At 53.4% G+C, this 15,080-nt stretch overlaps 1 pseudogene; it reads left to right on the top strand.

Moving 5' to 3' along the window:
• Positions 1-393: 393 nt before the first annotated feature.
• Positions 394-14,628, top strand: LOC131562134 (serine/threonine-protein kinase pim-1-like; annotated as a pseudogene).
• Positions 14,629-15,080: the final 452 nt, after the last annotated feature.

Raw genomic sequence — 15,080 nt, 5'->3', positions numbered from 1 at the left:
GCCGCTCATGAGCAGGTAGGACTGGTTGGCGATGTCGGTGCTGGACAGGCAGCCCCCAGCGTGCTCTGGCGGCGGGCCCGCCTCACGCCGCGGGCCGGGCAGCACCTCCAGCAGGCAGGGCAGGACGGTCTCCTCCGGCGGCTGCTTGTCGAAGGCATGGCCTGGGGCGACATGGAGTGGACGGGGTAGGGGCTGCCCTTCGAGCTGCCCCCGGGAGCAGCTGAGTCGCCCTGCCCACCCACTCACCTGGCCGTGTTTGCTGCTTTCCTGGAGGAAGCTGCCCAGAGCACGGTGCAGCTCAGGAACGGGCGGCCAGAGTTTCTGCTTCATGTTGCTGGGTACGCAGGAAGGGGCATCGAATTGACCCTCAGACTTGAGGTGCCCTAATGCCCCATGCAAGGTGCCCAGGCTTGGTGCTGGACCCCCCCGCCTTCCCCCGGCACAGCCCTTACCTGTAGAGGGAGGGGAAGGTGCAGCGCAGCCCCAGGAGCGCTGCTGAGAAGAGCAGCGGCACCACCGTAACACTGGGGATGAGCCAGCCTGCATCGGAGGAGGAATGCCGGAACTGTAGCCTTTCCCAGAGACACCATCTCTGAGCCCCTCGCAGCCCCCTGCCCCGTGCCCCCCTCCCCATTTCCAGCACTGTCCGCCTCTTGCCGTCAGCCGTGTGGCTCCTGCGGCCGCAGCCTCCAGCCCTGCCCCTTACCCGCATCGGCCACGGCATCAACCACAACGGGTTTGGGCCCGGCGCTCCAGCTGCCCCGGTACCACGGCCCGCTGATTTTTGAATATTTTGTCCTGAGAATATCTGACAGCCACAAGAAAGTGAAGCATAGGGTGCTGGATGTGCTGGCTGAAATCACAGGGGCCCTGAAAGATGCCCTGAACCCGGTGATCATTGGTTTGGTGGAAAGAATAACAAAGAACCTGAACTCAAAGGATCCCAGGGTTCGTGGGGCAGCTGTGAAAGCACTGGGAGAATCCATTGCTCATTTGGGTCAGGCTGAGCCCTGGCAGGGACTCTCCTCAGCTTCGTCTCTGTCTCTCCTGCACAAGAGAGCGCTGAGTGCCTCGACAGCTGCTCTTGTCTGGGGAACACTGCAGCTGACACCCGCCAGAGGCTGTGCAGGTGCAGTCCTTATGCACCATCCCCAACTGGCTGGAATGGGATCAGCATTTCCCAACAGTCCCAGGAGCCCTTGGCTCTGTGCTGCTTGTCTGAAGAGCAAGTCCTGGGCTACAGCTCTGCTACAGTTCAGGGGCAAAGGGGGTTTGGAGTTTGCTTGGGCCCCGTCTGACTTCCCAAATGAACAGCTTTGGTGTTGGCATGAAGGGACACTGACCCATCAGAGCTTCTGCAGGGCAGCCACCTGGGAGGCTCTACATTAGAGGCATTAGCTGCCTATTTTCCACTTTTCTTCTTTGTCTTCTATGTTCAAAGGGGAACTTGTGATTCACCAAGTTCATTTCTTTAGAACAAACAGGTATAAACCCAGCTGTCAATGGTGCCTTGTTCCACGTGTTGTTTTGCATGGGGCAAGATGGCCACAGCAATTAACTACATAGGCAAGGGCTGCTCTAAACTCCTTTGCCACACACATTTATGTCAGCTCTGAGAATGCTGCAGTGGGGAAATATGTCTGAAAAAAGGAGTGTTGAAGAGGCAGGTCTTCAAGAGGAGCTTCCACTTTCTCCTCCCCAGCTGCTCTCTGAATTCAGGAACTGCCTGACTCAGTGCCTTTCTGTGACCCAAGTATGGGGCTCTTCCTTTGTGCTCTGGGATGCAAAACCTTTTCACTGCTTCCATGTGACTGAACTCCTGAGGTCCCTGATGTGAAATGTTTTAACAAAGCTCCTGCTACAGCAGACAAGTTTGGATTTACAAATGTGAGAGGAGAGCTTTTCTTTTGGAATTTAAAACCCTGCCAAGTAGGCTGGAAGGAAAGAAGAAAAGGATTCAAAAATCCACAGAAATGTACTTTATTTTATAAAATGGGACTGGCCCTGCCCTTTCTCCTATGACCTGAGCAAAGTGAGCAGGAACGTGTGTTTCCCTTGTAGATAAAGTGTCCCTGCTGAAAGAGTTCAGCTACCAATGGAATCACCTGAGTGGCCAAGCCCTGCTGGATGTCACCGAGCGTATCACAGGCTTGGCCTCCCCTTCTGAGCCCAGAGCTCTTCCCAGGGAGCATTTACAGGGAATGCCTGTGAGCAGACAGCAGAGCAGCTCCTCCAAACCAGGAGGTGCTGAGCGTGTCCCTGCTGCCCCATGGCCAAGGCAGGTGGGTTTGGCAGGTTTTCCCTGGCTGCTGCAGAGCTGGGCAGCACCTGAGATGGGGGCGGCGCTCGGCCTGGGGCTGAGCTCTCACTGGGGCATCTCAGAACCACCTCCAGCAAAGGGAGGGCTAAAAATGCCCCAGCTGGCTCCTCTCTGGGGAGCTCAGGGGCATCTGTGATCTTTGAGGGGAAATGGTGGCAAATGCTGTTTCAGGGCATCCGTTTGTTTTGTCCTCACAGAATTCTTGTTTTTCTCTTGGAAAGTTTTGAGGCTGAACCGTGCAGGGCCTGGGGGTCACAGCTTAGGCCAGAACTCAACAGAGGTACCAGAGGCACGGGTTTAGTGCAAGGCAGCCTCTGGGGCACAGGGACAGAAGCAGAGTGCTGAGGCTCCCTGCCTGTGCTGTCAGAGTGGCCTTGGACTGAGCCTTTCAGGGTGTGCAAACAGTGTCTGCCTGGGTCAGCGCTGTCCAAAATGCTACAAATGCAGCTGATAATTGATTCCTCAGAGGAGCTTGCTGTGTCAGCCAGAGCCAAGGAATGGAAAAAGGATAATCTCAATATATAGCAGAGAAGATGATTGATAGCCTTGCTTTAACTGGGCTAAATCCACTGCTAAATATGCCAACATCTTTGAATGCAAGGTTTAATACACTTTGTGTCTTCATTAGGAATCTCAAAAAGGCATGTTCAGCAATTGGGAATGTCAAAGGCCCTTAAAGAGCTTTTGAATAAAGTAGATCTCCAGCAATAGGGCATTTAGTTTAGCAGTTCTTTTGATCTCTTTTTCAAATAAAGGAATTAACCATAAATTAGGACTACTTTAGAAAAAGCAGATGTTCTCTCTGAGATTTAGCAGGACCGGACAGCTGTTCCTCACATTCAGTAGTCACTGATGTCTTTAATTGCATTTTAATTCAAATGAATTCCCATTTTAAAATGGGTACCATAACCCTTTCCTGCTTAGCAGAATTGGTTTTGGGTACTTGCAGGAGCTCTTTCAATGTTGATGTGTGCTGGTGGATTAACAGCATAGAGAAAATCAAGTCTCTTCTGCCACAGAATACTAAATTGCTGCTAAATAACATTTTGTCCGATCAGAAAATAAGAATGGTCTCCAGAGCATTTCAGGTTTTCATCTCTTAGCCAAATCTGCCTGTTGCAAGGAGCCTGTTGGTAGTAAATATTTGTCCGTGTTTGATACAGTTCAGTTCAGAAAATGGGCAGAGAGATTTCAGAGACAGTATGAGAAAACACTCGTGTTTTGGTTACATTTCAGTCCCCTGTGTAGCATTTTTCTTTCTCTATGCCCCTATTTCAGTGGACATATAAGAAAAAGTGCCATTAACTTTGGGAGGGGAAGTGGCATTAAAATGTGGAGATGCCCAAATGCCAAGGCAATGGGGTCTGGGTAATTATCTAAGACACCCTGAGGTTTGAAACAGGTCTTTGCTGGAAGCCCCTGAAGCATTCTGCCAAAGACCCCAGCTGGCCACTGATGCTTCTCATCCAGCTGTCAGGCAGCAGCCATCTCTGGTGGGCTGGAGTTTTGAGGTGTGTTCTAACCCTGCCCTTTGCTGTGTGCCACTGAGCACAGGGAAGAGCCAGATTAGACATTTGGCACTTGACATCAAAGTTACAAAAATGGAATAATTACTTTTATTAGAAATCTCTCCATTTCCTCTCTATGGTGCATTTCCAAATCTTCAGTGCGGGTTTAGACAACTTCTTAATGGAAATCAAAGGCAATTGGACATTTCACTCATTGCTCATGCAGAAAGAGATTGTGAAATAATTTAGTAAAGGTAGGAAGTCTGCCGCAGGGACAAGGCTCTGGTGAGAGCAGTTAGTGCTGAGGGGTGGGTGGTTCTGTTTCCAGGATGCTCAGCTGCTTTGCCCGTTTCTGGGCCAAGGGGCTCTGGGTGCTGTTTTGCTGCTCTTGGCCAGAGAGGCTGGCAAGAAGCAGAAGCAGAGGCAGATCCTTGTTGCAGTGAGGCTGGTGGGTAAGGAGCTGTGTCTCTGTCCCGGCAGTGCTTGTGCAGGGGGTTCATGCCAGGAGCCCTGAAGTCGCCCAGCGCGACGCCCTGCCCGTGCTCTGGTCCTGCCTGGAGAACAAGGCGCTGCCTGTGCGGAGCGCCAGCGTCCGCACCGTGGCCACCAAGCTGGCCTCTGCCCTCTGCAAGGTGATGGGCACCCAGCTGAAGGAATGTGCTGCCAGCAAGCCTCCACATGTGCGGGAAAACCTCTCCAAAATGCTGGGCTGGTGAAGGCGAGATGTTCTCCAGAAGGCTGCGGAAGCGCTGAGTTGGACACCTCTGGATTTGCCTTTTGAGCTGTGCCAAAATGACAGAATCCTAAGGAAGGGTGTGCATCTGCCCCGCTCTCTCCATTGCCCTTCCTAGTCATGGCATGGGGGGCCTGGAGCAACTCCAGATTAATGACAAGGTGAAGGCAATCATGGCTCAGCCTCACACAGAGGTGAGGGGGGAGCTGGGCCAATCTCTGCTGGCAGGAAGGGTCTTGTGGCAGCCCAGAGAGGCTGTGCACATTGCCAGGGAACAGCTGTGCCCTGCATGTGCCCCTGCAATGAGCTGTGCTGCTGCCAGTGCCCCTGGAGCTGTGGGGCTGCTGAGCTGTGGGGCAGGCAGAGGAGCAGGAGGGTGCATGTGCAGCTGAGCCATTCCTGGGGAGCACAGGGCTCTGGGCTCCCTGCTGTCCCAGGGCAGCCCAGAGGCCAGGCTGGGCCTGTGCCAGCTCTGGGCAAGTGGCTCAGGGTTTGCCCTGGCCTGCCTCAGTGTCTGCCAGCAGGAGCATGTTTCCCTGTGCAGCTGTTTGGACATTTCCAGGAAATGTGTCCCATGAAATACAGAGCTTCAGATGCTTTAGGTTTGCATGGAGGCCTCTGTTAAACTTTGCCTCTCTGTTAAACTTTGTGTCTCCATTTTGCAGATCTGGCTGGTTACAGTCTTACCGAGAAGTTTTCTCTGGACACTTCCGATGTTCCCTCACCCACAAAGTCCTCGCCTCCCCTCCAGAAGAGCTCTCTTTCCTCCAAGCTCAGGAAGAACCTGCCGCCTGTATGAAGAGTGTTTGAAGAAAAGGATTGATGCATTAGGCTTCATAGTTACAGCTGTACATATGTTCTGATCTTTAGGTGTAGTTTTGAATTAATGTCTTTTGATTCTGTATTTAAGTTTTGATGACATATTTTTAATTCTATATATTTTATTTTGATGATGAAAAACGTAAATAAATAAAAAAATTGAAAAAAAACAAAAGGAGAATGTGAGACCAAGACCTGCTAGCCTAGAGATTATGGGAGTGCAGCTCACTCGATGTGCCAGTGTCTCACCACATCCTTTCCTCATTGGGCCTCTCCTCTTCCTCTTTGGCCATGTTTTCTTTGTGTCATCTGTGCTGCTCTTTGTTACTTGGCAATACAGCAGGGCCACCATTGACCTGTTTGGGGGACAATGGATCCAAAAGATCCTGTCTAGTCAAAGGTTTTCTACCTAGGTGTGTTCTGTGCTCACCAAAGGCCTGAGCAAAGAAACCAAGAGAAGTGTGCCCAAATCCCAAAGCTTTGCTCCTTTGCAATCTCCCACTGATCTGGCTCACAGGTGTCTTCAATCACAATTCCATAGGTAAGAAGAGGTCATGTATTTCACTGGGAAATGATGCACTGCTTTGGCAAAGTCACCTGTATGTATATTTACCCAGGACAGCAGTGCAGCTGTGTTGTTTGCACCTTGTTTGCAGAAGGATGAGTGCCCTGGGAGGCCAATAACAAGTGACAAGGGTTCCTCAAATCTGCACTGCAGCCTGGGTGCCATTCAGCCCAGAGCTAGGGGATCATTTGTTCCCGTGGACCAGTGCTTGCCAATGGAATGAATTCCTGCACAGCTGGAAGAAGCAATTCTGGATTCAGCTCCAGCTCTTGGTGGGCTGCATGATCATTGACAGTGCTGCCCTTCCAGAAATTATTCTGCAGTTTCCTTTCATAGTCATTTGAAGCTTTTAAACTTCACATTTCAGTTTGCTTTGCCTTAGGAGAAAACACTTTTGGGCCCAGTGCAAACTGTAACCATTTGGCAGCAAAGTCCTTGTGGTTGCCTGTTGAAAGCGAAGGAAGCCAATCAGCCACTTTATATAACAGTGTTAATTAACTTCATGCATATTGCAAAATCCAAGGTCACGATAGGTTACAGAGAAAACTCTAACCCCTCCTTTTGTTTACAATACCTGTGGTTTGTCTATTGAAAACAGGATCAGTGTTCTCAGAGAGCCCAAGGACAGAATGTTTGCCTGTTATGGGAAGACTGTCTGAGAATCTTATTGTTTATAAAGTGGTGCTTGAGAGAGCCTAACTATTTATAGAATCAAGCCTAGGAAATGCTTTACAACTACCTTTTACTTTTCCCTCAACTGTATACCTTCATGGCCTCTTTCTTTAAGCCGTGCTAGAACCAGACTCTCCACAGTTGCCAGCTTCTGATGTTACACAATGTCACCTGGCTGCCTGTGTTTGCTTGGCTCTGGGTCTAGTCCCGGCCTAGCAAAGCCCAGGCAGGGTGGAACGTTGCAGGGAAAATTGGTCCATGAGCTTATGGGGTTGCCATCAGCAGCAGAGTCAATGTGCCCTTTGGGGATTCCTCTGGAGACAAAATTAGGGACCTACTCCATGCCACAATATTCTCTTAGATCTTTCTAAAATATCCTGTAAAAGGCTGTGAAACTTCACATCTCCTTGCACACCCTCTGTTTGAAGAGGGGCATTTTTGTCCCTCCTCAAAGTCATTGCTCTTGCACATCAGAAACATGAACATCCACCAACAGGAATGATGCATGGTCCTGCTGCTGCTGCTCCAGAGCACTGGGCAGGGCAGGCCTGGGTATTACCAATATGAGCACTTAATTAGCATTTCATGCTCCTTCAAGCTGTCCAATCTCAGGGATTTTTTTTTCAAAGCAGCCACTGCACCATCCCTAGGGAAGAACAGGAACTGGGAAACAGACACTGCCAGCCTTGCAGGGGTGTGAGAGAAAACCTGACGTGTCTGCATCAAAAGATGAATGGGAAGAGTGTAATGGCCAAAGCAAACACTTCGTTAGGATAGCAAGAGCAGTTCTTTACTGCATGCTTGCATGAAGATCATTTGGGATCTCTTTTTTATGTCTCATGCAGAAAAGGAGCTCTTAATAATACCATGCTACTTAAACCAGATTGGGATGCAGCTCTGTAGTGGTTCACAGTGAAGCAGACGGCCTGCTTTGTCACTGCCAGCCCTGCTGAGCCTGCGAGGGACTGTAGTGTATCCCATGCCTGTTTTGCCTCCAAGCAGAGCTTGGTTTTCCTTATTAGTGTGGAGTAAATACAAGAGTAATAAAATGGACAATTAGACTGGCCACTTTGGAGGATACGCTCATGCTTTGGCATGTCAGTCCTGTACCTCATGCTCCCACAGCTTGTTACTCATCATGAAATATTTAAACAAAAAACCTCCGCTCTCATGTTACATCTGAATAAAACTGCATCAGATCATCAAGAATTCTGCGGACAGGAACAAGACAAGAGCCTTCCGACACTCACTTGCAGCTGTCCCGGATTGCTGCAGCCCTTTGTGCAAAGCTGCTGCAGACAGAGTGTTTGGAGTTGGTTTGGGCCTTTATGAAAGATCTGTGGAGCAGTGTGCAGGGCTCTCCTGGCAGGAAACTGTTTGTCCAAGCCCAGGGACACGGTGCCGGCAGGAGCGGAGCGGCCCCGCTCCCAGCCCGAGAGTCTGTGAGCTGAGCCACGCCGGGGAGACAAGGCAGCGAGGGGCTCCAGCCCAGCTGCTTCACTGCCCTGCCCGCCCCATGGAGCTCTGCCGTGGGAGAAAGCCGACACCGGATGCGTCCCCGAGCCTCCATCAGCTGCTGGAACTGCTCCGTGACAGCTCCTGTTCTTCCGAGAGAGACCCCAGCGCCTTCTTGGAACGCGTGTCATGGGGGATTCTGTTTGATAATAAACTGTTGGGGGTTTTCCACTTCCATCCATTAGTAATAATTTCCTATTGCTGGAAAGGGATTGTTGGCACACTTTAGAGGAGACAACTTCTTGCACAATATCCTGTTTGAAGTTGTCTCAAACTGTGTGAGACAGATGGCTTCACACAGGAGCATCCCCAAGGCTGCTGAGGGGAAGGCACAGAGGAAGACAAACCCAGTATTTCTGAGGGAACTCCTTGACACCAAACCAACCTGAGCTGTCAAACAGCAGACCTGATGTTTCGAGACATGGGCCACAGGGGAAACCTTTCAGTGTGTTTGGTCCAGGCTGGGCTATGCTCGAGGCAAAGGTGTGTCAGTGTGTTGGATAATACTCTTTTCTTGACCTAGAGATGGGGCAACTGAGAGGTGTTTTCAAAACTTTTATTCTATTTTCAGTCTCATGAGAATGGTGAGACAATACAGATGTTATAATTCACACCATCACCATCAGAAGCCAGCTACTTCCTAATTATAATACATTATAAGCATTTCTTGGTCTTTCAGCCTTTTGCCATGCCATGTTGTAGATGCCTTGAAGCCAATTCTTTAAAAATACTCTTTGTGGGTCCCACAACAATGCATCTTCCATAGCTCTGTTTTTCCAAAATCTTATTTGCTAGGCCATCTTTTGGAACTTTTCCAGCTCCATTTCTCTCTCAACAATATCTGTCCTATTCCATGGCATTTTTAAGTTAGTGTTTCTTGTCTCAAGATTTATATACAGATTCATACTGTGTGGGCCTTCTATTAGGCCCTAAAAACTTTCTACAAATCCATTTCCCACATCAGTGCACTTGGCTCCTTCTCTCCTCATTGTGCCTGGCAAGCACAGGAGCCCAGAGCTCCTGCAGAACCCATCACAGCACTCAGTGGGAGCAAACTTGTGTCCAGTCCTCACCCGGAGCTGCGGTGCCCAGCATTCCACCACTCTGGAATGAGGAACTGTTCCTGCTCTTTCAGAAGGAACTAAGGAGCTTTGGCCTTCAGATCAATTGTCTGCAGGCTCCTGCAGTGCCTGGTGCTGCTCCCTTGCCAGAGGCACCCCAGGCCAGGGGGGCACATCTGGGCTGCTGTGTCTGGCTCTGGGGCTCCCTGTTCTGGGCAGTGAGGAGGAGCTGCAGAGGCTCTGCAGGACTGACAGGATGGGCTTTGGGGCTGGCAGGAGAAGCTGAGGGTCCTGGGCTGCTGGAGCTGCTGAAGAGGAGGCCCAGGGCTCATCCTGCAACTGCTCCAAGTATTCTTTCAGAAAATCCCAGAATCAGCAAGGGTGGAACAGGCCATGGAGATCATCAAGTCCAATCCGTGCCCTGACACCACCTTGTCTCCCCTGGGCCTCCTCTCCTCCAGGATAAACAATCTCAGCAGCTCCCTCAGCCGCTCCTCACAGCTCTTGTGTTCCAGATCCCTCATCAACCTTATTGCCCTTCTCTGGACACACTCTCCATGTCCTTCCTAAATTGGGGCCCCAGAACTGCAAACAGCACTTGAGGCGCTGCCCAAGCAGTGCTGAGCACAGGGGAAGAATCCCTGCCCTGGTCCTGCTGGCCACACCATTCCTGATCCAGGCCAGGAGCCACTGGCCTTCTTGGCCACCTGGGCACACAGCACAATTCCAGCAATTTGCTGGCACAGAAAATTACCATCTGGCAATTTCCCGGTGCTGGCACATTCCCTACCCAGATCTGGTGTGCGCTGGCACTGCCAGTGCCCACATCTGGAAATTTTCCTCATCTGGCACCACCCATATCCAGAATTTACTGGCAAAGAAAGCTAAAACCTGGCAATTTCCCCTTGCCAGCACTGCCCAATCTGGAGTTTGTTGGCAGCAGGATCCCAAGAAAGAAGGAAGGAAAGAAGGAAAGAAAAGAGGAAGGCATCCAGATCCAGTCCTTCCTGGAGCCTGAAATGGGCTGTTTGCTGCCACTGCCAGTGCCCAAATCTGGAAATTTCCCTATTCTGGCACAGCCCAAGTGCAGCAATTTGCTGGCACAGAAATCCAAAAGCCGAGGTGTCGCAGACATTTTTTCACATAAATCCTTTCTTTCAGATTTCTGCCTCTTCTGGAAGGCAGAGGCCTCAGAAGAGAATGTAAACAATTGTTATCAGCTGCTGTGAAATGCAATAGGATGCACCTATTTTGACCTGTCATTGTTTCATGTTCCCATGTTTATAAATAAGGGCCAATCACAGGAACAAGCTAGGGACAGAGTCCCTGGACACAACTTTGTTATAGATTCTTTCTTTCTATTCTTAGCTTAGCAACAGCATCTAAAACTTCTCTCTCTTTATTCTATTTAGTATAGTCATAATGTATTATATATCATATATCAATAAATCCAGCCTTCTGATCAAGAAACAAGATTCACCGTCCATCTCTCACCCTCAGCGACCCACTCAGGTCCCAGTAATACTGAGGCAGCTTCCTGCTACTGGGTCTGCCACCACCCCCACATCTTGTGTTTCATGTAACCAGAACCCAGATTTGGAAATTTCTCAGTTCCAGCAGAGCCCAAATCTGGCAGATTTCTGTTGCTGGCAATGACTCCACCTAGATCTGGTGTTTGCTGGGACTGCCAGTGCCCAGATTTGGAAATTTCCCGGTGCCTTCACAGCCCAGGTCTAGCAATTTGGTGTTAGCTAGCTTAGGAAGAGAAGTTCCTCAGACTGTGACTTTCCTTTTTCTTGGAACTGTTTACACCTGCTCTGGACTGAAAACCCAGACAAACACCGACAGCAGCAGCTCACACCTGTGGCCCCCCGAGCTCTGGGACGCTGCATTCCAGCACCAGAGGGACTTAGAAGAGACCAAGGCAGCCAACTACAACCCACAAAAAGGACTTCCTGAATTTGCCATCTCTTCAGCACTGTGAGAAGTTTGATTTAATATTATTCATTTTTCGTGCTTGTGAATACTTTACTCGTTAAAAAAACTGAGATTTTTTTCACTTTTCTCAAGGGAAGTCTTTTCCTGAACTAGTAGGGGGAGGGGCCGCTTGAACTTGTTTTTTAGACAGACCCCTTTTGGAGGTTTCCTCCCTAAATTTGCCCTAAGCCAGCACAAACAGTCACAATGAAAATTTCACCAGTGGCATAATTTCCTGATGGAAAATCTTGTGACAGAAGCTCAACCTTGTTCTCCATGAGAGATTTTTGGGAAGAGCAGACAGGAGAAGACTCCTGGAAAACTGAAACAGCTTTCCAGATGTGAAATAAAAGAAACAATCCAAGGTGTTTTCCTCTATTTATTTCTATGCTCCCCTTTTCTATGTTGCATCCCAGTAATTCCAGATGCATCTCACCTCTAGGATCGCTGACTTAGGGATTTTTAGACACTCTAAAATACCATGAGCCACACAAATTTCCTTCCCCTGTTTTTACAGGGAAGCAACACTGGAGATGTAAGTGCAGTGCTTGGGTCAGGTAGGAATCTTACCCCAAGGGAAGGTGCCCCGACAGTGTTTGACCCTCAGCAAGGACAATGCACAGCAGCGAGCGAGGGGATCGCTGTGCCAGCGTGCAGGAGTCAGGGCTCTGCATTTGGGCTCAAGGCTGCAAAGTTCCCGTGTTTGGGCAGACGGAGGGGCTGTCCCCGGGGCGCGCGGGGCTCGAACGTGGGGCTCGTGGGGCGAGCGGGGAACGGACACGGGGACGAACGGCCCCGGTGCTTCAGTTGCAGCGGCGGCAGCGGCGGCAGCAGCGGCGACAGCAGCGGCGAGAGCAGCAAAACAGATAATTTAAAACACGCTTTCCCCTATTTTTCTTTCTCTTTCTCTTTGTCTCTTTATTTCTCTTTCTCTCTCTTTCCCGCTGTCGGGCACCCTTCTCTCGGTGTCCGTTTCCCAGCGTCCCTCTCCTCTCCCCGCCTCCCTCTCCCCTGCAGGGCAGGGCCATGCCCCCGGCCCGCCCCCGGCCCCGGGCGGGGCTGCCCCGTGCCCGGCCCCGGCCGTCCCGCCGCGGTCTCGCCTCCGCCCGGCTCTGGGTGTACTGGCGGTGGCGCTGCTGGGCGGGCATCAGTGCCTGGGGCGGGGGCGGCATCGCCGCCCTTCGGCTCCGCCTGGCCCGAGCCCGGCCCCGGACCCGACGCAGGCTCCAGTCCCGACCCCGGCCCCGGCTTCTCCCGGGGCCCGCGGAGCACACACGCGGCGCGGCCGCTCCCGCCGCTTCCGCTGCGGCTTCCCCGGCCCGAGCTCCGCCACTCGGAAGTGCAGCCTCCGGCCCCGAGCCGCCGGGGCCCGGGGCGGGTGGGGATGCCGGGCCCGGGGCGGGTGAGGGGCGCTCGGGGGCCGTTGCTGGACCCGGGCCGAGCGCTGACAGCCGCGTCCCGCCCGCAGGGAAGGCGCAGGAGGCCCTGCAGGAGCGGTACCGGCTGGGATCGCTGCTGGGACGCGGCGGCTTCGGCAGCGTCTTCGCAGCCACGCGGCTCTCGGACGGCGCCCCGGTGAGCGGCGGGGCCGGCGGCGGGCGCAGGCGGAGGGGGCGGAGGAGGAGGGAGGAGGAGGAGAAGGTCGGGGCGCGGCGGGACAGGCGGCGAGCTCACCCCACTGCTCTCCCTCGCTCGCAGGTGGCCATCAAACGCGTGCCGAGGGATCGCATCCGGCACTGGGGCGAGCTGGTGAGTGAGCGGAGCCAGCGGCAGCAGCCGGGCCGTGCCGGGCGAGGAGGAGCCGGGGCCCGGCGCGGTGGGAGCCGCCGTGAGCCCTGCGGGGAGAGCGGGCGTGGGTTGAGCGGGGCATGCAGAGCATCCCGGGCTGGCTGAGGGCTCCCAGAGCCCCGCACGGCCTCGGCCCCACTGACGGCGTCGTGCTCCTCCCGCAGCCCGACGGCACCAGCGCACCCCTGGAGATCGTGCTGCTGGCCAAGGTGTCCGGTGGCTGTGGCGGTGTCATTCAGCTCCTGGAGTGGCTTGAGTTCCCCGACAGCTTCCTGCTGGTGCTGGAGCGTCCGGAGCGGTGCCAGGAGCTCTCGGGTTTCCTGGCGGAGCGGGGCTTTCTGCCGGAGGAGGAGGCGCGGGAGCTGTTCCGCCAGGTGCTGGAGGCCGTGCGGCACTGCACCACCTGCAGGGTCCTGCACCGGGACATCAAGCCCGAGAATGTCCTGCTCGACCTGGCCAGCGGGCAGCTGAAACTGATCGACTTTGGCTGTGGCGCCTTCCTCCAAGACACAGCCTACACCCAATTTGCAGGTGAGCCCTCGCAGGGCGTGCTCCTGGGCATCTTGTGGCCCAGCCTGGGTCCAGCACTGGGGCTTCCCCCTATTGCAGCCGGGATGGAATTGATGCTAGAGCCGAGTTGATTTGGGTGGGGTGTGAGGGCGGCCAGCTCCCAGCCCTGCTGACAGCCTTCAGCACCCACTGTGCCCTGGGCTGGGGCTGGAGCTGGGGCAGCCAGCCTGACACAAACCCCCATGGGGGCAGCAGAGAGGGGGGTCTGACCCCATTCCCCAGATGGTTTGGTGTGCAGGCAAGGAAGGGCTGGACTGCTGCGCTCTCCTTGTTCACCTTGGCTTATTAACATTTTTGGGGGCCATGCAGGTGGGGAGGAGAGTGGGTTTTCTCCACTACTGGGTGGGTTTTTCCTTTGTGTGTCATGGTTGGGCTTTCCCAGGGATTGTGCTGCCCTCTTCCAGTCCAGTGGCTTCTTTTCCAGCCGCGAGTTTGTGCACAAGTCCCAAGTGCTGGTGAGAGGGCAGCGCTCACCCCGTGTGCCTCTGGGGCGGCCCCCACAGGCCCAGGGATGCTGGGGCCGGGCTCTGGGAGCAGCAGCAGCCCCCTGCTGAGCTGTGTCTGTGTTCCACAGGAACCCTGTCCTACAGCCCACCAGAGTGGATCCAGCACCAACGCTACCACGGCGAGGCAGCCACGATCTGGTCCCTGGGCCTCCTGCTGTGCCACCTGGTCATGGGGAAGCACCCATTCAGGAGGGGCCAGGAGATCATCCGGGGGCGAATCTTGTTCCCATGATGGCTCTCTCAAGGTGGATCCTCATCTCTGGGCACGGGGGGAATACCAGTGCTGGGAGACAGCAGCGGGCTCATGGGCAAACCACTCTGGCAGCTGCTGAGGAGGTTGCACATGTCCTGCTCTCCTGCTGTCCTCCAAACAGAGCATCCATGGGGAAGTTTAGGCCCAGCTCTGGTCACACCCAGCATGACCTGGGCATGGGAACAGGAGGGCAACTTCTCCAACTGACTGGTGATTTCTGGTTTCTCTCCCCAGAGTGCCAAGATGTTATTAAGAGGTGTTTGTCCATGCAACCCTCGGACAGGCCATCCTTAGAAGAGCTTTTCTGTCATCCTTGGGTGAAGGGTGTTCCCCTGCCCTAGAAGACTGAAGAGATCCACGTGCACAGTTGGATCCAGGGGCCTGGCAGGTACCAGCTCCACACATCTCTTGGCAATCAGTGGCAAAGCAAACCAGGCTGGTTTTGTCCTGCCTGTAGCTCTGAGCAGGGGTCAGCAGAAGGGAACATGCAGCTCTTGGGCTGGAGCTGAGCTGGAGACCCGGTGTGACAAGCACTGGTGGCCACCATCCCCCTGGTTTTGTTTGTATGGTTCAAGGATGGCTGGGGCCCTGGGCAGAGCCCTGACAGCCTGGTCTGACCCCAGGGAAGGAGAAGGAGCCCCTGGAGAAGCTGTTCCAAATGGGGCTGGTGCTGGAGACACCAAGGACAACCTCAAGGATGATAATCTCTTCCTTGGCCTGGCCAGCTGAAGATGATGGACTTGGATTCTGGCACCTTCTTCAAAGCCAGGCTCCAGGTCCAATTTGCAGGTGA

Source organism: Ammospiza caudacuta, chromosome 10, assembly GCF_027887145.1.
Source record: "Ammospiza caudacuta isolate bAmmCau1 chromosome 10, bAmmCau1.pri, whole genome shotgun sequence".
Lineage (NCBI taxonomy): Eukaryota > Metazoa > Chordata > Aves > Passeriformes > Passerellidae > Ammospiza > Ammospiza caudacuta.
This window is presented reverse-complemented; position numbering and strand designations above follow the sequence as displayed.